Source organism: Cygnus olor, chromosome 24 (genome assembly GCF_009769625.2).
Source record: "Cygnus olor isolate bCygOlo1 chromosome 24, bCygOlo1.pri.v2, whole genome shotgun sequence".
NCBI classification, from domain to species: Eukaryota; Metazoa; Chordata; class Aves; order Anseriformes; family Anatidae; genus Cygnus; species Cygnus olor.
The window spans coordinates 3,623,886-3,631,004 of NC_049192.1; the positions used below are offsets into that span (position 1 = coordinate 3,623,886).

The 7,119-nt window shown below is 53.5% G+C and overlaps 1 long non-coding RNA gene across 1 annotated transcript; it reads left to right on the forward strand.

The window, feature by feature from the left end:
• Positions 1 to 2,388: 2,388 nt before the first annotated feature.
• LOC121059338 lies at positions 2,389 to 4,890 on the forward strand. The gene is made up of 3 exons (XR_005814493.1): positions 2,389 to 2,734; positions 3,445 to 3,610; positions 4,690 to 4,890. It is a non-coding gene; the product is annotated as an uncharacterized LOC121059338 (long non-coding RNA).
• The last annotated feature ends 2,229 nt before the right edge of the window (positions 4,891 to 7,119 follow it).

The following is a 7,119-nucleotide window of genomic DNA, read 5'->3' on the forward strand; positions in this document are numbered from 1 at the left end:
AGGGGGGGCACAGCTGCTGCTGCTGCGGGTGGTGGGGATGGGAATTATTCGCCCCCCCATCTCCCCATCCCTCCTTCATGTCTCTGTTCTGCTCTGCCATCACCAGGCACCTCCTTTGGCTCCCCAGGGCTTTTGGGGACCCCTCGCTGTCCAAGATTTTTGGGGACCCTTTGCTGTCCCCTCCTTGTGGCAGGGGGGCATTGGAGCTCAGAGAAGTGACCAAAGCTGCCCCGAGGTGTCCCATGGGGATACGCAGGGTGCCTGGGGGGAGCACAGGTCTGCCAGGCTGGAAGGACGTGGGTTCAGCTCCGGCACCGATACGGCCGTAAGCAAGTCACCGCCTTCTTCAGGCATAAGAGGGATGGTTATGAGAATTAAAGCACTTGGGAACACAAAATTCTGCAGCTGCGGGGGCTGCGTGCTTGCTTTAAAGGAGCTGGGAGCTCCTGGGAGGCGAGGAGGCTGCGTGGGGGTGTCCCCAGCTGCCGGTGATGCCCAAAGCCAGGAGGGCAGCGGGGGCCCTGCACCATGCAGCCACGGCGAGGGGGCTTCGGCACCCCCCGGGGGAAGCCGAGCTCTGCCACGTCACCGCCTGCAGCATCCAGAAACGTGCCTGGTCCGGGGCTCCGAGCGGCGGCGGTGGATTAAAGGACGATATCAATAAACCCCGGCGAGCTGTTAGCAGGCTCCAGTGAGGGCTGGCAAGCTGGCTGCTTCCCCGCGCTGGGGAGATCATGACCATTGAAATATTGAAGTACTTGCATACAAACTGCGCTTTCAAGTATTTTTGACAAGGGTACTAATTAAATCTTAATTGACACTGCACTAATTAGCTTCTTAATTACATGGAACCACATAATTAGCAGCACACTCTGTGCTAATTGTTAATTAGGAAAACCAGGCTTCCCCCTATGCCCCCCCCCCCCCCAATCCCTCCCCTCCTGTTGTCGTTTTTAACTAAAGAGCCTCTGGTGGGAGGAAGAGGAGGAGGAGGAAGGGGGGAGGCTGCACCCCCAGCACCCGGGGTGCTGGGACTGGGACGCGTGGCTCCACGTGGAGCTTGGGCAGGGGAAGGGGCTGTGCCCACCCAGGGGTGAGAGGTGCTGGGGGCACCCAGTGCTCGTTAGGGGTTGTTAATGATCAGGTACTGGTGATATGGCATGGCCACACTGGGGACATCCCCAGGAGGTGCTGTGCAAGCCACGCTCCTGCACCTTGCTCCTGGCAGCGCAGCATGCGCGTCCTCCCCAGAGAGGCAACTTTTCCCTTTTGGCAAGTCCGTCCACTTGCTCCCTTTATCCCCTTGGTTTTTCTCCTTTTCCTTCCTTGCTCCACCTCTCCCTGCCAGACAGCAGTGGTTGGTTGCCTGTTATCGCAGGGACAGCAATGCTTTGCCTCAGGCAGACCTTTTTCGGCCCAAATTCCCCCCGAGCTCAGCTGGCCGCTTGCTTTGAGGATGCTTCAAGCAGCACGCTTACCTGCTGCGCGCTCACGTCAGCTGCGGTGGCTTTGCTCCCCAGGAGGATTTTCGTTTTTTGGCTGCTCTGTGCCCCTCCGGCGTGCAGGGTCAGGGCTTGTGTGTGCCTTAGGGCCAGGCTGGTGTGGGGCTGTGCCAGGTGTTTAAGCTTCCTGCTTGGTTTGGGAGAGGATTTGCTCTGGATCTGGTTGTGCCGCTGCCACGTGGGGTGATGCTCTGCAAAGCTTCGCTGCTCCAGAGCCTGCTGCACCCTGCTGTGCTCATGCCCCTGTCCAGCTGCTCCCCAAAACCCCTTTGGCCACCTGGGGATCACAGCCATGGGGTGAAGCCCTGTACCCCAGTTTGCCATGCCCAGAATCCGCTGCCTTTGATGCATCTCCCTGCCCTAAAAGCTGCACCAACAGCAGCCTCACCCACCAGCACGCATCCTCACGGTCGGAGCAAAGCCCAAACCCCCAGGCTGCAGTTTTGCAGGTCTCTCCCTCTCTCTCTTTTTTTTAATTTATTTTTTTAATAGTGCAGTTTTCCAGGAATTTTTAAAATGTCTTAACACCTGCCGTGGAGTTCGTCTTTCACAAGAGCCCAGAGGAGCGTGGTGCAGCTGGGAGGGCGCAGCCCCCTGTTTATGGGGAGAGAGGCGGAGGGGAAAGGAAAATATCTGTATTTTCACCAGGGAGAAAGAGGAGGAAAAGGGAAAAAAAATGAAGAGGTGAGAAAATTGCTCACATTTGACAAATCTTTCTAATTAGGGGCCAATTATGTCCTCAGATTCCTAATTGGGATTCCGGCAGGTTTTCAGGCTTGTAGGGTAATTACAGGCTCGTAATTCTATTAAGATGGAAATTTGGGAGAAATACCTTATCATAACATTTAGATTTTGCCATCTGTGTTGACGGGCGGGAAGGGGGGTGCTTGCACTCTGCGCTTGGGAGCCTGATCCTCCGCTGCTGCCTGCCAGCGCTGCCAGGGGCTGAGCCTGGCTCTGGGGGACAAAACCAAGCGGGGCAGAGGGGGCTCAGCATCGCCTCGGTGCCTTGGGGGCTTGCTGGGGTCTACAGGGCGCTGGGGGTGTGGATTTAAGTGCAGATCCCTGGGGTTGTGCTGGGATGTACAGGCTGAACGCGCTGAGACCCATCCCTGTCCCATCCATCGCCACCACTCTCATCTCTGAGCATCACCTGGGTGTTTCAAAACAGAAATAACCATGATGATCCTCCTTCCTGATCTGGAGAAGAAGAGAGCTCAGTTAATCTCCAGGTGACCCCAATTTTCATTTGCACTGATGTTCACTTGGGTGGTGGGACCGCAGCTTGTAACCCATTCCTGGGGCAGGGCTGGTGCCTCCTGGAGCATCACAGACTTGGGGGCTGGCAGCCAAAACCAGGAGGGAGAAAACAAAACCTGGGCTGGTGGGAGAGCACTGTACCCAAATACCTAGTTTAACCCCAGCTGAAGTGTTTCATGCTGATTATGTTGGCCATCAAACAAGCAGCCCCTTCCCCTTTCAAAGCAGGGAGAAAAAATGCTTTATTTAAAATAAAAAATAATGACCGCTGACATATCTTGTTTCAACAACTGCGATATTTCCCTTTTTTTTTCCTGTTAAATTGTGTGCAGAAGCTGTGCAACCTGGCTCAGGCTCACCAATGGCTAGGGTTGCTGTGACAGCACCCTATCTGCGTGGGGAATTAGGGGGGCCAGGGGGGTCCAGCTGCAGGGGCACAGGGCGCTGGGTGCTGACCCTGGGTCTGAGCAAGGTGCCAGGGACTGATGCCCTGGACAAGTGCCTGGAGCCCCCAGGGACCCCGGGTACAGCCCCAAATCCCAAATAAACCCAGAACATCCTGCTCGGACCAAGTTTCTCAGTGGAAATTTCCCTCCTCTCTCCCAGAGCGGTGGCTGGGCTGGCGCTGAAGCTGCATTTTCTGGTTGGTGCTGTTGCAAACCGGGGGTCTCCTGCTCCACAGGGGGAAATGCCGAAGGTGGGAGCTTCAGCGTGGAAGCAGGAGCCTTTTGCTCCATCAGCGGGAGCAGCAGCCCCCGCAGAGAGGACAAAGGCCTGCGTTGTTTCCTGCCCCGATTCGGAGAGGTGCCTCCCTCGCCGCGCTGCACATGCCGCGGAGCCGTGCCTGGGTGGGTGATGGGGACGTGGGACAGAGGTAAAATATTTCACCCAGCTGCTGGGACACCTCTGCCGCAGCACCGGGGACGTTTGGTGCCAGCCGGGGATGCCGGGCTGCCAGGTCCCCACGAGGGCACAGCTGCAGTTTGGGTCTCCCCGTGTTGTGGCGCTGATATTTCTTTTCCTCTTGGCTCGTGAAGCCAGCTGTGGGTAATTATTTTAATCTGTGTTACTGGGCGGGAATGCAGCTTCTTCTGGATCTGCGAATTTATACTAACAGTGGAGAAAAAAAAAAAAGAAAAAGAGAGAAAGAAAAGAAGAAAACCCTCCTCTCCGTAAGAGTCTTGCTTGCTTTGATCTTTTGTCTAAGGCCTCTTATCAGGACGAGAGTAGGTTTACATGCTGGAAGATAGGGGAATAATACTCAGCAGAGATAAGCTGCAGCCCTGGCTCGCCTTTGTGTGGCAAATTTGATAGTACTGGGAAAATGTTTACTGGGAGACTCTGGGAGAGAATTAGTCCCCAGCGCAGCTGAGAAAAATAATTGCTTTGCATTGTAATTAAAGGGTTTGGGCTCTGCCCCCTGCCCCGGGCTGGGGTTGCAAGGAGGCTTTGCTTTGCAGGAAACCCCTTGGCATTCCTGGTGGAGCCCATGGTGGGGTGACAGACGTGTCGGGGTGCCACCACCGCTGTGGGGACACAGCCAAAAATCCTACAGAATGGCTCGAGGGAGCTGCAACCCCTCAGGGCATTGCTGGTGCTCAGCGGGACTGTCTGCAGCTCTGCTCCATGGGCACGGGGAGGTGGAAGCACTGGGTTATTTTGGTAAGGATAAATGGGGAAAGGGAAATATTGGCATCTGGATACAATCCCCGTGTTGCTTTTAGCGTTGTCACCAGCTCCAGGGTTGCAGCAGGAGCCGTGTGTCGGAGCACGGCTTGGGGTTTCCCCTCGGCTGCATCCAGCCCCGCTGGAGCAACCCCAACAGCTCCCGAGCATCCGCAGCAAAATCCGGAGATGAGGGAGGAGGAAGGAAAATCCTGCTGAATTTCTGCTGTCCGCTCTGAAGTGAGTTTCCCAACTCTTACAGGTGCCAGGAGGAGTTTCCAGCCGGCTCCATCAGCATCTCCAGGCACCGCCTGGCAAGGACATCGTCCCCCCGGGGATGGGGGCTCAAGGGGATGCCCAGGGGTCACCGAGGAATGGTCCCCCCACCCGCCACAGCATAATCGGTTCCCTATTAATCTGGCATTTTATTATTATTATTATTGTTATTATTATTAAACATCTCTCTTCTCCCAAATCATCTCATAGCTGTGGCGAGGTCCCTGGTAATAGCTCCATAAATTTCAGCCATAAAAAGTAATGGAGGGAGACAAATGAGATAATTAGGAATAAATCTTGGCGAGGTCTCTATTCATCAACATCCCCCAGAACCGGCCAATATTCCAAATCATTAGCAAAGCCCGTAATTAACAAAGAGCCAAGGCTTCCAACGTTAATAAAGCTCTCTCAACTCTATATTATCAGGTAGCAGCTGACGAATCAGCCCTGTTAATATTATGGCCTTTGTTAAGGATCTTCTTTCTTTCTACCCCTTTTTTTTTTTTTTTTAAAGCTAAAAACTGTGTCTTTTTTATTATTATTCTGCTAAATTTTAATTAGATTTCGCATGTGCATCTGTAGAGGGCAAGAGAGGGAACAAAAGGACATTTTTTGTTTTGTTTTCTATTTGGGGATAGTAGCAAAAGAACTTGATACATTATTTTTCCCCCCATCTTACTACTTTTATGTATTGGTCTGCATCTCTACACTCTTCTGCAGGGAGGAGTCCTCATGGTAACAGCCAACTTTTTTTTGTTAAAGCTGGCACCAGATGCCCAGAAACCCCCCAAACCATCTCCAGGTGGGATAACTGCAGAGCAGCCACATCATGAGGACAAGTCCCTCTTTAACCCCCCTCTTTAAAAATGCTGATGGGTTTATGTCCCATCAGCGTTTTTATTTTATTAACCAGAGCGCTGCTGTGCTTACGCAAATAGGAACAGGAAAAGGGAGAGGTGTGGGAAGGGTGGGTGGCTTCGTGCTTCAGGCTTGCACAGGGAAGCACAGCAGCACAGGTGAGGATGCGGCTGCAGGAGATGCTGACCAGGGCTGGCAGCTGCCCCCTGCCCTCCAGCCCTCACCCTCCTGTCACCAAGCTGGACAAGCTCCTTTTAAGAGCTGGTGAACCCTGAGGTTTCCCCAGGAAAGGGGAGAGCTGTTCTTAGGGAAGGGGTTTTGATGCTCCCACAACGCTGCTGTCTGCACAGGGCAGTTACATTCGTCCGTGTTGCTTGGTTTGGAGGGGACATGCAGAGGACTCCGGCTCATGCTGTCTGAAAGCCATGGAGGGAAAGAACAAAGTGAGAAAACCTGGTATGTGTCCCAGCAAAACTCTTCATAGGACAAAAGTCAAAACTCCCCAGATCTGGAAAAAGCAGCAGCAAGGAGCTGAGCCAGCCCCAGGGGCACAGGGCACCCCCATCTTAGGAGCTGAAGCACTGAAGTGTTATGTGTTCTGAGGGCATTTCTTACCTCTCTGCAAGCGGTTTTATTAAGTGAGAATTTATCAGGGGCTTTTTTTGTAGTTTGTGCAACCATATCGTGAAAGGGCATTTCGTTACATTTCTGCCATGTGCCATTTTTATGGCACCAGATTGAGCCATCGTCAATAGCAGCCTCTATTGAACATGAAATAGTCAGGACAATAAAAAACCTTTATTGAAAATAATTCAATGTAAACATGAAACCAAGGGGACATAAACCACAGCCTGGAACAGAGCAAGCTTTACAGGATGTTACCATGTTATACACACCCAGCAAACCCCAAACAGAGCAGCTCAAAGGGACCAAGGGGCACCCAGCAGGGACGGTCCCAGCCCGCACCATGCTCTGCTTTGTGCCCAGCGAGTCCTTGCTGAGGCCACAGCAATTTCTGGAGCAAGTCAGCCCCTATTAGGGCAGCTGTATTAGGCATAAGGAGTGTTCATGTCCTCCCTGTAAGGAAGGGATATCAATACTCGTCCCAGGAGGGTGAGTTCAGAGGTGCTCACGGGCAGCACAGAGGAGCATTGACCCAAAAATGGTCCCTGGGGGGTCTGAGCCAGGATGTGCCCTGCCAGGCAGCCTGGGCTGCTGCCGGGCTGCTCAAAACTGCAAGTAGGAAAATAATCAAAGGGCTATTTATGTGCCGTGGCCACAACAGCTTCCCCTTTACAGCCAGGAAATACTGCCTGGGATGTAAATGTTCGCCTCCCTTATTTGCTTCCTTTCTCCTATGGGCAAGTGTTTGCTCTCAATTAAGAGGCTGCAGGAGAGCCAAAGGCTGGTCTGGCAGACGGGCTGCAGGACTGGGGCACTGAGAGGGGTTTTGGAGAGGGGTTTCCTCCTGGCACAAGCCCAGGGTCATCCCTGCGCAGCCTGGAGCAGGGCAGCACCCCATGCTAGGGGCTCTGCAGGGCCTGGATGCCAGCACTGA